General features: G+C 37.9%; 1 pseudogene; it reads left to right on the top strand.

The window, feature by feature from the left end:
• The first annotated feature begins 12,712 nt into the window (after positions 1-12,712).
• LOC100608093 (probable ribosome biogenesis protein RLP24) lies at positions 12,713-13,203 on the top strand (annotated as a pseudogene).
• The last annotated feature ends 5,180 nt before the right edge of the window (positions 13,204-18,383 follow it).

Genomic DNA, 18,383 nt, shown 5'->3' on the forward strand with positions numbered 1-18,383 from the left:
CACATACTTATAATAAAGATACTTTATATCTTTATTATACCACACATGTGCTTATTTATGTCTTTTGGCCCAATGACAGTGACATTGTAACCTCCTTTGAGGCAGCAATCCAGTGTCTTCTCTATCCCTTCACCATGACTTGAGTACAGTTAATCAGAAAATTGAATTTGCTAACCAAATAACTAAATTGAATTTGTCTGGTTTTTTTAGCCTTCCTGTACACTCTGTAGAACACACACACACACACACACACACACACACACACACGAGCGCAATGGTGGGCATCCACTGCAACCTGGAGAAGGGCCTACTTGCATTTAAATGAAGCCTAAACAACATCAAAGAAACCCACCTATTATATTCTAGGCCACAGCCAGGCATTTTCATGGACTAGAATAGATCTTCAAACAAGTTGATTTTGTACTCCAGCAACTGAAACACACAAGCACTCATCCCTAATATACAGATACTTTTTATAAATTACAAATATGTATATGTGTTAATATTGACTGAAAATAGAAAATGGATATTATGAAATGAAGATGAAATTTAAATGTATTTAAATAATTATATATTTTATTTCCTTTATAATGGCACAGAAATATTTTTGATTGCTGCATTATAATATTTTGTGATTTCAGTATGATTGAACATTTACGTCCATGTTCATAATTTACTTATAAATAATAGGAACATTTTGAAACATACAAGAATAGAGTTTTAAAAGAGCTAAAGATGTGATAAAAATATTTTATATAATTGTGTATCTTCTTTTAATGCCTCAAAAACACCTTTCTTGTTTTCCTATTATTTTTTCTTGGCTTACTGTAATTTAAAGGTCTAAATCTTTGTTGAATTTACTTGGATGCTTGGACTCTTGGTTTTAATGGGTATAATAGTTAGAAAAAGTAACTCCAGAGAAATATGTTATAATCTGTGCATTCCCCTATATTTCAAATAGTGTGTTTAATAATTTTAAATTTTTTAATATAAGATTAGATTGTCATTGTTTTGAATTTCATAATTTGGAGGAAAAAGTTCTAGTAAAAAAGTTCGAGTAAAAAAGTGTCAGCGCTACCATTTTCTCACAGATCAGCTATGCTTGCACTATTAGTATTATAGTTGCTTTGTAGGAATCCTTTTAAGCCACCGGTCCATTGAAAAAGATTGTTTTTGTTAAAGTAGATAAAATAATGCATACATCCACTGTACTGGGAACATGTCATCTGTCATGTGTCTTGACACACTACAAATGAAGGAAGAAGGGAGTAAGGCAGCTACTGTGAGCCCGCCTCCCTATGGGCTTCCACTGGGCTCTAAAAAAAAAAAACCCTAAACCTCCACAATTAGTGGGTTAAATTTCATCAATAGGAGGCAGTCAGCCCAGGCTTGAAAGCAGAAGGGAGAAGGAACTCAGATCCTTGCTCCTCAGCAGTGAGGGCAGGTGTCCAGGTTCCCACAGCTGGGAGGCTCTGCAGCAGCCTCCAGACGTTCCCCCTCCAAGAAGGCGGGGGGGGGAGGGGGGGTTTCCTGCAACTCGCTGAATCAGTGGCACACCTAAACACTAGTGTCAGGTTTTTTCCTGCAACTCGCTGAATCAGTGGCACACCTAAACACTAGTGTCAGCTTTCTCTGACCTTCGCTACTCCTGTCCCTTTTGTAAACACCTACCTGAAATCAAACCCCTCCTGCTTGAATCAACCCAGTAGTGTCTCTCTTCCTGACAGAATCATGACTCTATGTAAGGTTAAAGTCCCTTTTAAGGACCACCATGTTCATTCCTGCTTGACTTCCTCTCTGACCCAGATGTAAATATTGTCATCATTTTAGTGTCTGTCCTTTTAGATTGTATATATACATAAATAGACACAAATACAGATGGTATCTTATATTTTTTAGTATTTTTTCTAAAACACAATGGTATTACTGTGAGTGTTCTGTTTATCTATTGGTGCATAACAAACCACACAAAAACTTACTGCTGTAAAAAGCCTGACATTTCTTATGCTCACAATTCTGTGAGTCAAAAATTAGGGCAAGGCACAGTAGGAACAGTGTGGCTGCTCCACAATGTCTGGAACTTCAGCTGGGTGGTTCAAAAGGATAAGGATGGCTGCGATTGATTGACTGGGGCCATATGTCCAGGACCTTGGCTATCCTCTACATGGCATCTGCTGGGACCATAATGTCCAGGATGCAGCCTCACTCACATGCCTGTTGCCTGGGCTGGGGTGACATAAATGGCTGGAACAGCCAAGGTTGGCTGTCATCTCCTCTCCACATGACATTCTCAGGACAACAGAACTTCTTACAGAGCAGATGACTTCCCCCTAGAGCAAGAGTTGCAATAATGTGTTCCAAGAGACCCAGGTGGAACCTGCAAAGCTTCTTAAGACCCAGAATGACTTCTGCCACACTTTTCTGGTCCAGGAATTCATTGAAACAAGCCCAGATTCAAGGGAAGGATAGAAATAGATGCAACCTCTTGATGGGGGAAATGGCAAGGGAAAGGATTAATGGTGCCACTCTGGAGACAAGTTATCACAATGAATACCATTCTGTAACTAGGTTTCACACTCAGCAATAAGTCTCCGTGATCTGCCAAGCTAGTCCATACAGATCTACCTCATTTCTTCTCATTCTTGTGTAATATTTACTAAGATTTTTCCACAATTTATTTGGACACTTTCTCCTTTATGGAAGTATACATGGTTATCATTTTTCTGTTTTAAAATCATTGTTGACCATATTTATTTTTGTTTATGTTCCAGTATTTCTCAGGTTAATACTGAGAAGTAAAATTATATTTTTAGCATCAAAGAATAAGAGCATATTTAATTAAGAGCACTACCCAATTACCTTCTAAACTGGCTCATCCAGTTTGTATTACACCATGACTGTATCAGCACTAGTTTCCCTAGTAGTCACTTGACACTACCAAACTTTTGAAATGCATGCCAATTTGATTGGTGAAAAATGATACCTTGGTTTTTTATTGATTTTTATTTCCCCTATATGGTGAATGCATATTCATCACTGGGTTCGTTCTTCTGAGTTGCATGTTCATGTCTTTTGCCCAGTTTTTCATTATCATTTTTTATGTTTCTATTTGTTTATAGAAACTATTTTCTACTCTGGATTCTAATCTTCTTATTGTTACTTATTCAGAGCAAGTTTTGATGGAAGCTAGCACCCTAGCTACCTGGTTGAAACGTAAATGAAGAGCGGGGCTCCGAGCTATGAGTTTTGGGTCTTCGAGTCACTGCACCTACTTCTCAATTTAGCCAAAGTTGTATTCTAGAGTAAATCAGGATCCCAAAGATTCCCTAGGCAAAATTATATCCATGAGGTTACAAATCATGCCTTTGACAGTGTTTTTCAAAATTTGGTTCTCAATCAATGCCTCAGAATCATGTGGATTCTTGTGAAAAATATAGATGTCTGGGCAATGCCCCAGGTCTACCACATCAGAATTTCATGGAGTGGAGCCTAGTAATCTGCATTTTAACTAGCTATTTACTATTCACCACTAAAATTTGAAAATCACTACCCCGATTACAAGTCAGCAAGTTATGCTAAGAGAGGAGGAAAGCGGGAGGTAGAATATTGTATCCCCTCCCTGGTTTGCTCTTGGAAGGAAAAATAGAACCAAAATAACACAGAATCTGAGAGCTAGAGGCATTTCAGAGGTCACCTAACCCAGTGGTTCTTAAACCTGTCTGGCATCGCCATCATTTGGAGAAATTTACTTAGACCAATAAAGTCAGGATCTCTGGAGGTTGGATCAGACACCAGCATTCGTAAAATGCTATGCTATATGTCATGCACCTCAGTCAAGAACTACTAGCCTAATTCAAACCCCTTACTTTACAGAAAAGGAAACGGGCCACGTGAGTTGCCATCACTTGTCTCTTTATTTGTCTCATGGATTCTAGTTGGCAAGAACTTAGGTTTTCTGACCAGCTGTCCCGTGCTATCTCTTATATTTAACAATTTCTCCAGAAGGGCTGAAGTTGCTTGGAAAGGGTTAGTGCTGAGAATACTCACTCTGAGAGTAAGGTGTTTTCACACTATGGGTGCATGTTCTTTCCTAAAACTCAATTCTGTACTTAGTGTCTGAAGGAAAAAGCTTCCACATCTCTGCCTATAACAGTATTAGACAGGAAGCACAGCTATAATTACACAATAAGCTCTTTCCTCAAGCGGTTTTAAGAACCAAACATTCCATGCTTATACAACAGCCACTGATCAGGATCTGGGTATTTGTATTAATTTTACAGCCTCAAACTACTATGTTCTCAGAGACAGGAAGTGACATAAAAAGTAATCAGGCATTACAATTTTCATTTATTCTTTGCTCTTTTTTTTTTTCATTTTTTACTTTCCCTTTTCTCTGTGTTTTGTTTGTTTTGTTTTGTTTTGTTTTGTTTTGAGATGGAGTTTCGCTGTTGTTGCCCAGGCTGGAGTGCAATGGCGCGATGTTGGCTCATCGCAACTTCTGCCTCCCGGGTTCAAACGACTCTCCTGCCTCAGCCTCCCAAGTAGCTGGGATTACAGGCGTGTGCCACTACACCCAGCTAACTTTGTATTTTTAGTAGAGATGGGGTTTCTCCATGTTGGTCAGGCTGGTCTCGAACTCCCGATCTCAGGTGATCTGCCCACCTGGGCCTCCCAAAGTGCTGGGATTACAGGCATAAGCCACCACGCCCAGCCTGTGTTCTTATTTTATATTACAAGATTTCTTATTTGTATTATAAGATACCCTAAAACATATCTTTAAAAAGCCCTGCACAGCAGAGGCACGTAAGCCTAGGTTTGGGAAGCAGAAGTCTTCATTCTAATCCTTACTGTGCTCTAGTGGTGGGAGACAAGACAATTAATTCACTTACCCTCCCATCTTCTTTTTCTATTCTGCAAGATGGATAAGATAATTCATGCCCTGTTCATCTCACAAGATCATAGTGAGGTGAGATTTGTCAAAGTATTTTATAAACACAAGCATTGTAGAAGCATCCTCTATGCTTTTTCATGATGTATTTATGAGAGGGTAGATTTTGGTTTAAGACACATCCATTGGAAGCTACATCCAAAGGAGTTTCCTAAAATTGTCTCCTTCAGGAGCTATGCTAGGTCTCTCATCTTTAAAGTTTCCCCAAAGGCAGAATTGCAGAGAGGCTACGCAAAACTGGGAAAGGAAAATTCTTGAAGAATATACAAATAGGCAAAAAGTCTTTCTTGATGCCTGCTAGTTCCATACCTAAATAATTACCACTCTGCAGTGGACTGAATGTTTGTCCCCACCAAAATTCATATGTTAAAATCCTCACCCCAAGGTGACAGTGTCAGTAAGTGAGGCCTTTGGGAGGTGATTAGATCATGAGGGAAGAGCCCTCATGAATGGGATTAGTGCCCTTAGAAATGAGACCCAAGAGAGCTATCTTACCACTTCTGCTCTGTGAGGACACACTGGGAGACGGACATTTGTGAACCAGAAAACAGGCCCTTACCAGCCAGCACCTTGATCTTATACTTCCCAGCCTCCAGTACTGTGAGAAATGAATTTTGTTTGTTTGTTTAAAAGCCACCCAGTCTACGGTAATTTGTTATAGCAGTCTGGCTGGACTACGACACATTCTTAAATTCTACACCTTTTCCCCTAGTCTTAACAGCCTAAATTTTTGTTTCTGTAAATCTGCCTTGACATCTTATGTTTTAGTTTTTTCTTTAACCCTGGGCCATACACAAAATACACAAAAACACTATGCAGAAGGAAATTAGAACTCAAAAGAAATCAATACCTAAGATGTTTATTTTAAAATTTTAAAGTGGTAACAAAATGGCATTTATCAAATAGGGTGTTATTCCTATACATGGCAAGAACTCTTGTTAGCTTTTTATACTTTGAGGGGTAGAATGAAAAAGTACATACTTTTACTGATTATGAAAGTAGTCTGAGTTCATAGAAAAAGAGAAGAAACTAGGGAAAGAAAATAATATAATTCTTATATAATTTTTATTAATATCATTTATCAAGGGTTGTATTTAACATTTTAATATATTTTCTTCCAGACAGCTTTCTATAGAAACAAATAGACTTGCATATATGTTTTACAAGTTGGATGAAATTGTATATATAGTATTAGATCTTCATTTTTTAAATTTAGCGTTTTTATTATGATTATAGTTTTATACCCTTAATTATTCTTCACAGTCATGATTTTAACTGTTTTTATCTTACTTCATTGTATGGAGGAATTGTGATGTAATTTTTTTCTCCAGGTGTTGGACACATTAACATAATAATAACTGCCACGTATGGAGCATTTAGTGCCTGTGATTGTGGTAATAACTTTAGTTACATTATCTTTTTATTCTCACAGCTGGGTTGAATCATATGAATTATCCAGTATTTGACTGGTTTTGACTTACGAAAGTGGTAATTTCATGTGATTCAACCTCATACATATTACCATTATACAGATATCAAGTTTTAGAGGTTACTTGCCTGCCCAGGTTGCACAGCACGTGGGGAGCTGGGGTGTGAACCCACATCTGTCTGATTCCAAGTCCTTAATCTTAACCACCACTATGCTATTACAAGTTATTGAATTGAGGTTGTCAAAATTATTTTTTTAATGAATGCTCTCCCTTCTGTTCCTATTAACATACACCTTTCCAATTAAAATAATGTTGCTTTAACTTCTTTAAATATATAACACCATGATGATCAGAAAGATTTCTTCTTTTCCTGTTTGTTTATCTAATACTTCTGTCCTTTATTAGAAATCTACCCTATTTAAACAAATTAAATTACATCAAAGTCTAACCACGGGAACATTGCAGAGCACTTCACTTTCTCTAGGTTCAAGACGCTCCCTCTTTATGCTTTTATTCTCTGACCTAACTCTTCAGATTACGCATGTGGGTCACTTATTTTTACCATGATAATGCTATAGGGTTGGGCATAATTCCATACAGTCTTCCTATGTACAGCCAAGACCAGAGAAGTAAGGATAATGAAAAGTCACTTGTTAAGCATGTACTATGGGCCATTTGTAATGCAAAGTACTTCACACATTATATTGCATTCTCACTGTAATCCTATGGAATATAACTTATCCTCATTTTACTGATGAGAAAACTGAAAATTAGATGTATCCATTTGCTTGCAGGTACACAAGAAGAGACAGAGCTAGGATTTTAATCTGGGTCGGACTCCTGGGCAGATACCGGTTTTGTACAATAATATTGGATATAAATATTCATTTCTCTCAGAAAACGGAAACCAAATCATGCATGTTGAGTTCCAATCATCTTCTAAACACATCTTAAACATCCTGAATTCTTGCTTGGATGTTTCTCTCTCAGCACAGAAAAATGTCTTCTTCCGCTGACCTCCACACTTTTCTGGCTCAGGCTCCCCATCTACCAGTTCTTTTGCTAGACTAAGTGTGTAACTTTAATTCACTGAGCCTTGATTTGCTTGTCTACAAAAATAGATCCAATTCAGCTTCAAAACTCTACAAGTCTGTGTGTAAGAAAGAAGAAGACACAGCATCCGTTAGACAAAAGGAAACAGGATAACCATATCAGTAGTTTGTAAATTACAGCATTTTTCTTAGCATTTTCTTCTATGCTAAGAAAAAGCACAAACTCACTGAATATAATCTATTGCAGGGTCATCTGTAAATGCATAAGGTCAAGGTGAAATAAGATGAAATTTGTAATATAGAACTGAAAAATATGCACTGTATCTATAAGGAAACTACTGCACCACATTGGTTGTTATCGCTTTTGTTTTTGTTTGGTGGATGGTGGGAGGGTTGTTTTTGTTGTCATTTTGTGTCAAAGAACACTTGTTCTGGAAGAAGATAAACTTGAATTCTGGAATCAGATCCAGCCTATTTTTTAATCTCATATGATCCATGATATCCCTTGTTTTTCAATACATTTTGAAAAAAAAGTTCTGGTATTGTCATTTAATTAAACCACCTTTTCCTTCTATAGCTATGGGAAAGTAAATTTTAAGTGGCATACTTTTACACAGTTCATAATTATTTTATTATACAGTTTGTGAATCAAAGCACTGTGCTTTAAAGAAAATCTGTTTATATTTATGAAATTCCCATTTCTCTCTAAAATAACAAAATGTTGTGATATCCAGGAAAACTATCTTCTCATCATATAAAAAAGGATGGGAGGAGAGTAAGAGTCTTCTATTGTACATAAATATTCTCACAGAACAGCCTCTAGCTACCTCCACTGTCAGAGCTACCACTTAAACCTTGATAGCTATGAGGCTACCCTATCTAAAAAATGGAAACAAGGGTTGAAGAAGATGGAAAATGTAGTCTTCTTGCATCTTAGGATGGCTAGAATATTGCCTCTTAAATAGAAGAAAACATGTTATAAAAGGGATGTAGCAGCTGATTGCTTGATCTCTTAACCTTCTGACATTTCATTTTGGAAAAATAAAATTTATGCCACAAGTGCAAGGCTCAGCTAACAGAGTAGTAATGACATGGAGAAAAATGAAAACTGTGGAGTATTTATTGGGCAGAAAGTAACAGAATAAAAGAGCCAAATACAGCATCATTTTAAAGGAACAGTTCTTAAAATAATAAGATTTAAAGGGCCTCGTGGCATAAAGAATGTGTTCAATTCCCCTGCACAGTCATTACATCAAGCTGAAAGCCAAAAACCTTTCTTGTTGAATGAGAATATTTATGTTTGGTCTGTGGTTAATCAATATAATCAGACATATAACCAAAAAAAAAATACTATTTTTATTTATTTATTTATTTATTTATTTTGAGATGGAGTCTTGCTCTGTCACCAGGCTGGAGTGCAGTGGCGTGATCTCGGCTCACTGCAACCTCCACCTCCCGAGTTCAAGTGATTCTCCTGCCTCAGCCTCCCAAGTAGCTGGGATTACGGGTGCGCACCACCACGCCTGGCTAATTTTTTTGTATCTTTAGTAGAGACGGGTTTTCACCATGTTGGCCAGGCTGGTCTCAAACTTCTGATCTCATGATCTGCCCACCTCAGCCTCCCAAAGTGCTGGGATTACAGGCGTGAGCCACCGCGCCTGGCCCAAATGTTTTTATGAGCGAGAAGGAAATAGGAAGAAGGATCCTTGGAAAACCAATATGATAGAGGAGAACATAACTGCATATTTCCAAACAGCATCTGGGGGCTTAAAAGGAAAGATACAGATTATCAACCATAAGGGCTGCCCATCTACAGTGACAGGCTTCTGGGAAAGCAGGCTTTTGGCTTGGGTGGTAATGCTGGTTATTCTGTGATACAGTTCATTCAAGTAGAATGGAAGGACCCTCATTTAGGAACTTAAGTGCATCTCATTAAAGATAAGTGATAATGAAAAAAGTGAAGACATTTGCATTTGAGCCATTTTAGGACAGGCTAAGATTACAACCTGAAGGGCAAGAAGAGTGTGAGTTATATGAGTGATACAGCACCTAAAGGAGCATCCAAGGTCAAAACTCCAGAGAAGCAAAAACCTTCTGTAAGGAACAAGAGGGCTTTCCAGGGACCCTTCATCTGAACTGTTTGCTTCATGAGGAATGGTGTGGTCCAGTGGAAAGGGTATCTCCTTGAGAGTCACACAGACCTGGGTTCACATTCCGGTTTGGCACATAATTGCTGCTTAGCTGGGGATAATATACCTATTCTGCAGGGTGGTTATGTTAAGTAAGGTGGTAACCATAGACAAAGTACCTAACATGTAGTAGATACCAATGAATCTACATTGTCGTCTCATCAACAATGATGCTGGTCATCATTTCAAAGCCTAATTTAACTTTTCACAAATATAAGCAGGCTGTCATTTCTGATTCAGACTTTATCCTGTGCTGTACTCTGTGCTGGAAATCCTAGAAAGGTAGATGTAGAAAAGAAAATGACAGAAACTTATTCTATAACCTCCACTCCAAAGGACTATCATTGGAAATATCCTTTAAAAATGAATATTTCCCTTTTTAGGAACAGAGTTTCTTAAATTGGGTCATTTCTAGGCAGCTGAGTGCCTTGTGAAGAACTACTTTTCCTCTCAGTCACTACCTCTTAACCTTTCTTCATTACGGCCTCCACCTCCCACCAGCCTTTTAGACATTTTTTACTAATCATCACTGTCATAATATTTTAATACAATAGATATACTGTATATCTGTGCCTATGCATAAAGAATGAGGTATTTTTGCCTCCTAGTTTCATCAACCAAGTTTCGCCCCACTGGGGGCAAGATTGCCCTAGTTGAGAATACATGCTCGAAGTTTCTTCTCCAGTCCCCAATCACCCCTGCTCTCACCATCATGCCCCAAGCCAGGATTTGCCTAAACTCAGCTTTCACCATAAGTCAGGGGTGCTGACACCAGTGAATCTGTCTTCACGTGACAAACAATAAAAAGAAGAAGATAGGAGAAAAGTCAAGTGGAATTTCATAAATAAGGTTTTACAGACAGACACAAGCCAAAGGGAATGAAATCACCAGTTATGACAGAAGATGGAATCACTGCTCAGAACTATCAAACCCCAAAACTTAATTCATGCCTACCCTTAGAGAAACTCATGGTACAGATTGGAAAGGAAATGGTATCTTAACCAATACTGTTCCAATGTTTTCCTCATGTCTTTACTTTTTAATGTGCATGTGCCCATGTGCATGCATTATAAAACAAGTGTAAGTTAGATATTAGTTGATATTTCCCTCTAACAAATGTTTTTGGACACTTCCAGTATCTTCTACATTGTTAAGCTTGCTCAACAGTGTGCTCCATTCAATCTAATCTCCAGATGCAATGTTTTTGTTGCTCTTCAAGCTTACTAATTTCTTATTACTTGCTAAATCTCTAAAACTGATTATTTAGGAAATGCCATAATGAGCAAACCCTCCTTATGTGATAAATTTGCACTTGACATTTGACCAAGAAAATTCAGTGTCTGTATGTGTGTTTGGAAATATCATTATATCATGACACAGTAAAAAAAAATCTAACCATAGGTTATTATTGTGCACATATACTGCTTTTCCTAATGAAATACCTTCCCAGATCAAACTTTGAGAAAGTTATTTGTAGACTGGTTCTTTTTGGTTGGTATGATATGTTGGGTTAGACATGATTTTCTCTCATGTTGGCATTTTCACTTGAATTAAATTCTTTGCTGAGTTTTTCTAACAACTGTATTGTTAGGAATTAATTTGAGGAACGATGACAGAGTAGATTCAGTCAATGCAAGCTATATCCTTAGGCCACTAAATAACAGGATTTCCTGTACGTTCAAAGACTGAGAGAATCCTAAGCCAGGAACCTAGGATTTGGTGGTTAAGCAGGATTAAGTTAACTGCCCTGAACTTCTTGAAGCATGGAGTTCTCAGTTTGATTTCTTAGCCCTTTGGGCTACAGTGGGTGTATGGTATATCCCTTGTGAAGTCTGCACTTCACTGGGCTTTAAGCAATGACTGATGAAGGATCAAAAATAGTTCCAATTTAAGTGGTTAAAAAATGAAAAGTAAAAGAGACATGGAAATCAGCACTCACAACACTGGTAGGAATCAAAATTGCTGCTACATTTCTTAGGGAAAAGGTGGCAGTATTTATCAAGAGACTAAGTGAGCATACCCTATAACCCAGCAAATGGATGTCTAAAAACTTATCTTAAAGAGCTGACAATGAAGAGGCCTAAAGATTTACAATAAGGATAATAGTTGCAAGGTTATTTATAATGTTCTTTAATGTAAGCCCCTAACTGTCCCACTGTGGGGAAATGATTAAATAAACAATGGCAGATCTAAACATTTCCATACAAAAACAGGTAACAAAACTAGTAAGAAATCAATTATAAGTGAAATATGCCAGTCACAAAAACACAAACACCATATGAGGCCACTTATACGAAGTACCTAGAATCATCAAAATCACAGATACAGGAAGTAGAATGGTGATTGCCAGGGGCTGGAGGGACTGCGGAGTGGAGACTTGTTGTTCAATGGGTACAGAGTTTCAATTTTGCAAGATGAAAAGAGTTTTTAGAGATTGTGTGCAGAACAATACAAACGTACTTAATGCTGCTAAACTGCACCCTTAAAATGGTTAAGGTGGTAAATTTTATTTTATGTTATGTATGTTTTGCCACAATTAAAAATTTAAAATTTTAATAACAATTATATCTTGAAGATGACATTTTGAGTAGTTTTAATTTTCTTCATTTAGTTTGTCTAAGTTTTCTAAATATTTTCTGGAAACCATGCATTTTGTTTGTAAGAAGTGGGGGATCTAGTTATATGAAAAAAAACTCATTCTTTCTTTAGTTGATATTTTTAGTAGCTGATAGCTTTGTGTGATAAAAGAAAGATATTTGGTTATTGTCCCTGTGGAACATATTTGTTTTACCCAGAATGCTCTCACTGCAATATACCCCCATACTTACCTACAGAAGATGTACACACCCTTCAAGACCCAATTTGAGCCCGCCTTCCCTAAGAAATATTCCCTTATGACATTAGTGAGAATTCATTCTCATTTTCAATAAGAAAATGAGTGATAGCAATAATAATAATACCTAATGTTATTTAGGTGTAACAAGCACTGTAACAAGCACTAAGATTAGCACATCATTTTGTCTCCTAAAAAATCACACATTTCCCACCTCTCAAGCTTGGTGTTTGGTCAGTGGGGATCCATACGGGTTCAACATGTGTATGGAGAAGTGTTATTTCTATCTGGGGCCCATCCACCCTGGCCACGGCATGATGTTAGTCCACAACTATTGCAAGGTGTTCAGATTTTGTAAATTTAAATGTCATAAAAACTTTAAAAAGAAGCGCAATTCTCACAAGGTCATGTGGACTACAGCATTCCAGAAAGCAGCTGGTGAAAAGCTTACAGTGGATAATTCATTTAAATATGAAAAATGTAGAAATGAACCTATCAAATACCAGTGAGAGCTACGGAATAAAACTATTGATGCAATGAAGAGAGTTGAAGAGATCAAACAGAAACGCCAAGCCAACTTTACAATGAACAGATTGAAGAAAAATAGAGCTACAGAAAGTTCAGGATATATCAAAGAAGTCAAGCAAAACATCCATCTCATCGGAGCCCGTCTGGCAGGCAAAGAAAGCAGATGGAAGAGAAAATGGTACAGCAATGACAACAGGATGTGGACATGGAAGATGCTTCTTAAAAATCTCACTGTAACTATTTCTATATGTACACTTGAAAATGTCCTTCAGAGATTTGGAACTGCTAAATTATTGGTTTTTTTACGTAAGGTCACTTAAATGAAAAGTGATTAAAATATATATTTCCTACATTACTGTCTATAAAACATCAGTTATTATAAATGTTAGATTGCATCTCAATGTTAAATCTTCACTGATAGATGTAGTTATGTAAATCATGAAAATTCTGTTTATAACTATAAAAGTGAATTGTGGGTGTAAAATGGTCATGCCATTTGGATAATGTCACAAGGCAGCATTTATACAGTGACTAATGACAAAAATTCATGGCTAGCGAGATATAAAATAAAATATTATTTGCAGTAAAATATTTCATTTATTAATGTTATAGAATCAGGGGGATACAAGGAACCAACAATTTGTATGACAGAGTTGAATATCTTTTATTTTGACTTCAGTATTTCCTGTTTTGGTTTATTAGCATCTTAGAACAGCATAATGGCATCGTTTGATGGGGCCTAATTATACTGGACTGTTTTGACCTGGTGACCTGGTTTAGCCATTCTGATAGGTAATTGTGGATGTCGTAAACGAGAGCTGAATAGTCTCTGCCTGAAATGGCACTATACCCTATAATTTCCACTTTGGAGAATACTCAGTTCTAACTTGTGATTCCTGGTAGAACAGACTTCATTTTTCTAGCCTAGCAATGACTGAGAAGCAGAGGAATCCCAGTGCCTTTTAAAATGTATTGTGTGGTTTTCTTTTAAAAAGCTTCTAATTGTTTTTTGGAAAGTAGAATTTATGAGCAGAACATCTGTTCATTATTTGCAGGTAAAATAAAACCATTTTCAAAGTAAAAAAAAAAAATCACACATTTAAGTAGGTGTTAGCATCCCCATTATATAGATGAGGAAACTAAGGGAGTGACACAAAATACCTTGAACTGTAAAACAAGATTAAAATCTCGGTCTATCTGCTTCGGACTACATGTCCCTGTATTACCACCTGTATCTTGCAGGGCTCTGAACATTGCTATGCTGGCTTTCTTTCTGTCACAGAATTTTAAACCCATCTTTGGCAGGACAACATTTTTGAAATATTAATTTTTTCCCTTCTCCTCATATTTCCCACTCCATTTGCAGAGATACTAGGTCCTGAACTCCTTGCCACTGAGGAAAGATATGATAGATTCAAAAGTAGAACATAGCTGAGGAGACTCTTCTGATAGAGTGGACATTCTGTGAACTCCAGGATTGATAGGATATTTGGGACAGCCTTCATGTAATAGAGCAGGTCTTCTCTTCATTAGCAACCCCACCTTTCCACTCACCCACTCTTTAAAAGGGAAAGGGGGAAGAAGGAAGGCCAGAAGAGAAGCAGGGAGACCAGTGACCTAGATGGCTATCCAAGAGAGGAACACTTTATCCCAGTTCCCAGGTTTGAGTTGGAGAGAGTGAATGCTTTGGGTACATAAGGAAGTAGACATGGATCCTAGACAGTTTCGGAAAAATTACTGTGCCTCAGAGTGTCATGAAAACCTCAATTATAGCACTGAAGGAGAGGTAGACTTTGGTTCTGAAGGGACCAGAGAAGAAGGAGCTTCTCAGAGGTGATCAACAATGTAACCATCACCATCCCTTGGGTTGTACAACTGGGGAAACTCCCTGGCCTGGTACCAGGAGGGAGGTATGGAATGCTGCCCCTGAACCCTTGTGTTAGTCTATCTTCATGCTGCTAATAAAGACATACCTGAGACTGGGAAATTTATAAAGGAAAGAGGTTTAATTTACTCACAGTTCCACATGGCTAGGGAGGCCTCACAATCATGGCGGAAGGCAAAGGAGGAGCAAAGTCACATCTTACATGGTGGCAGGCAAGAAAGCTTGAACAGGGGAACTCCCATTTATAAAACCATCAGATCTTGTAAGACTTATTCACTACCGTGAGAACAGTATGGGGGAAACCACCCCATAATTCAATTAACTTCCACCTGGCCCCATCCTTGACATGTGGGGATTATTACAATTCAAGGTGAGATTTGGGTGGAAACACAGCCAAACCGTATCAACCCTGTTTTCTGAACACCACTAAAATTCAATGTTGTTATATATGATCCAGGATTTAATCTAGTATAGTGGGAGTACAGGTGAAACAAAAATTTATGATTGTTGCATCTGAATGATAAATTCAAGGCTCTCTATTTTGGCATATGTGTAAAGTTTTTCATAATTAAAAAAAACTTTAATTTTAGAATTTCTGTCTTCAATAATATCCCAAAGGTCTTAGAAGACACCAGCAATTTAGTTTCTTTCCAACTGCAATGACCTTGGGCATCACTGGCCCACACTGGATGAGTTAAACCAGGCCATCTACACTCTTTAGGAAGGCCCTGCCAGCATAGATAAATGCAAGACTAATGATGGAACAATGAATGTCTCATTGATACCTGCAACATACTGATAATTTATTGCTTCCCCTTTCTCTTTCATCCTATGCTTTAGGCCTTACTACATAAAGCCCCTGGAATTTATTGTTAAATAGGTACATGAGATATACAGTAACATCATAAATGGATTTTATCAAGGAAGAAGCTGAAACTACAAAAAGTCCAAATACCTGGCCCAGATAAGATAGCGACAGGGAACAAGTCCAGAGTTTTATCCTAGTTTTTATCACAAAAGTCTTTACCCTTTCTTGTATACCATACTCATTCTCTAGCTCCTTAAGTTTAGGGACTTTGTTTTAACAAATCTTTGTATATCCCACAGTCTAGAAACAGAAACCCAGAGTCAAGGTCCTGAATTTTAACCAGTTGCTTGGAGAAATCGCATGACCTCTACAGGCCTCATATACTTCATTGATGGCTAGATAATAATAGTTAACATTTATGGACTACTTTATGGTAGACATTATTAAGCACATTATATACATTAACTTAACTCTCATGTCACCCTATACCTATGTAATACCTATAATTAAATCATTTATATAGAAAAAGAATAAAAGACTGAGGGAGATGAATTGTTTGGGCAGGTTCATAGAGCTGAAATTGTGGGATCATGAATCAAAGCAGGCTCTCTGACTCCATTCCAAAGCATGAACCCTTAACTACTTACTGTCTATACAGCCTTCTGTAAGACAGTTCCATGGTCTCTTCCAGCTCTACAGTCTATGACCCTGTGTAACTGCAGACTTTCTCATGGTGAAGAATCTTTTGGATTCCCTAACTTCCCTTATAGAAGCGTTTCCGTGTAATTATTTTTAAAAATCAAGTTGAAGTTCAGAATCCCCTACAGTTAGGATAACTCTCCACAAGTTCACCCTTAGTGCTGCTCTCGCATGTTTATCCTGTTATTCCATAGTTCCTTTTAGCACAGTTTACTGTCTTCAAATGATTTACACAAGCCAAGCTTATGTGTACCATGAATTTACCTCCACCCTTTAAAAAAATATGCCTCTTCTTCTGAAATTCCTTTTTTACCCCAAACCTTCTTTTATCTATGGCAGACACACCAGAAACACTTACTTCCAGGTACAGCTTGTAGTAATCCACCCCAGGACTGATCTACAGGGCACTGTGTCAGTATTATTTGTCCTACTCCCTGGAATGCCCAGAGATACAAACGAGGGTGCTGCTGGTGGGTTGCTGTTCTTTCACCATTATGATTCCCTTCACTCTTTCTGGAGAAGCATGTGAGAGCATGACCTCCGCAGACTGACTGACTAAGCCCAGCCACCGTCACGCCACACAGTAGCTGAAAGACCCTTGGCAAGTTATAAAACTTCTCTGTGCCTCATATATAAAGCAGGTATAATAATAGTTCCTTCATAAGATTAATGTGAAGATTCAATGAGTTAATACACACAGAGTTTTTTAAAGAATTCCTGATATATTGTAAGTGCTTAGAAATTTTATCTATTATAAGGCCTTTTAACTCCTTGGGTACCAGCCTTCTGTGAACACTTTACTAGGCTAAAAACCTGTTTCAAAAACACATGGCAAGAGACAGTATATACCGTGGTGGTTAGGAGTAGAGTTTTTAGAGTCAAAAAGACCTAGATTCACATTCCAACTCTTTGCTTGCGAGTTGTGTGAATTTGGGCAAGCACACCTCTCTGAGGCTGTTTCCTCACTGTAGAATGAAGATAATAATATTATCTTTCCAGGGTGGACATGACGATGAGAAAGAATAATATGTAGGGTACTTAGCCCAGATTCCCTATGAATTAGAGCCTGAGACAAGCTTATATACTAACAATTTATTGGAGGATACAATCCCAGGACAGAGAAAGTAAAGAAAAAGGATAAATGGGGAAAAGAAGGAGGGAAGGAAAATATAGATGGTTTGTAATCAATGTGGCCATAGCTTCAGGAGAAGCTATGTATTGTATTGTACAACCAATATTGTATGTATTGGTTGTACAGAGCACCTGCAGGTGGGCAGAATTGTCCATCAAGGGAAGGAAGGAAGAGGGATTTATCTACTGGCTCTCTGTGGTTTTCTGCCTCTCATTAGTAAACCTTCAATCCGCATTAACTCCTGTGCACTTTTAGTTGTGTCACCAGGTCCTTCTAGGCTGTTACTGGGGAAGGCAGATCCCATATCCTGTCATGAACCTTCTGAACCTGAAAGTGGTGTGAGAAACCAGCACCTCCATGGATCTGATGAGGTTGGGTCTTGCCACTGGGGCTGCCACACCCTTATCAGAACTCAGCCCTACCTCGGGGGAGATTGATACCTGGCTGTGTCAAGAGATGAGGCTGGACCCTCTTTTGAGTGAGCAACCAAATACCCAGGAAGAAAGCTGGGCAAAGAGAATTTGGGGAACTTCGTAATTTGTTCCAGTATGACACCCAATTCAGTGGCTGGTACTTAGTAAATAAATAAATGGTTGCTGACACTGTTAATGGTACAAACACATAATCAGAATGGTATAAATTCCAGAACTGTATGTGAAATCTGGGAATACCTTATTTCCCTGAAAACTAGTTCTGAATTCTCAAGGTGATGGGGCACTGAGGGCTACCCTCTCACCAGAAGCCAGGACTGGCCCAGTGGATAGAAATTGACTGCTGTACGTTATGGTTTTTTGGGGTTCTTTTTTTTTTTTTTTTTTTGAGACAGAGTCTTGCTGTGTCACTCAGGCTGGAGTGCAGTGGCACGATCTCAGCTGACTG

This window comes from Pan troglodytes, chromosome 10, assembly GCF_028858775.2.
Source record: "Pan troglodytes isolate AG18354 chromosome 10, NHGRI_mPanTro3-v2.0_pri, whole genome shotgun sequence".
Taxonomy (NCBI): domain Eukaryota; kingdom Metazoa; phylum Chordata; class Mammalia; order Primates; family Hominidae; genus Pan; species Pan troglodytes.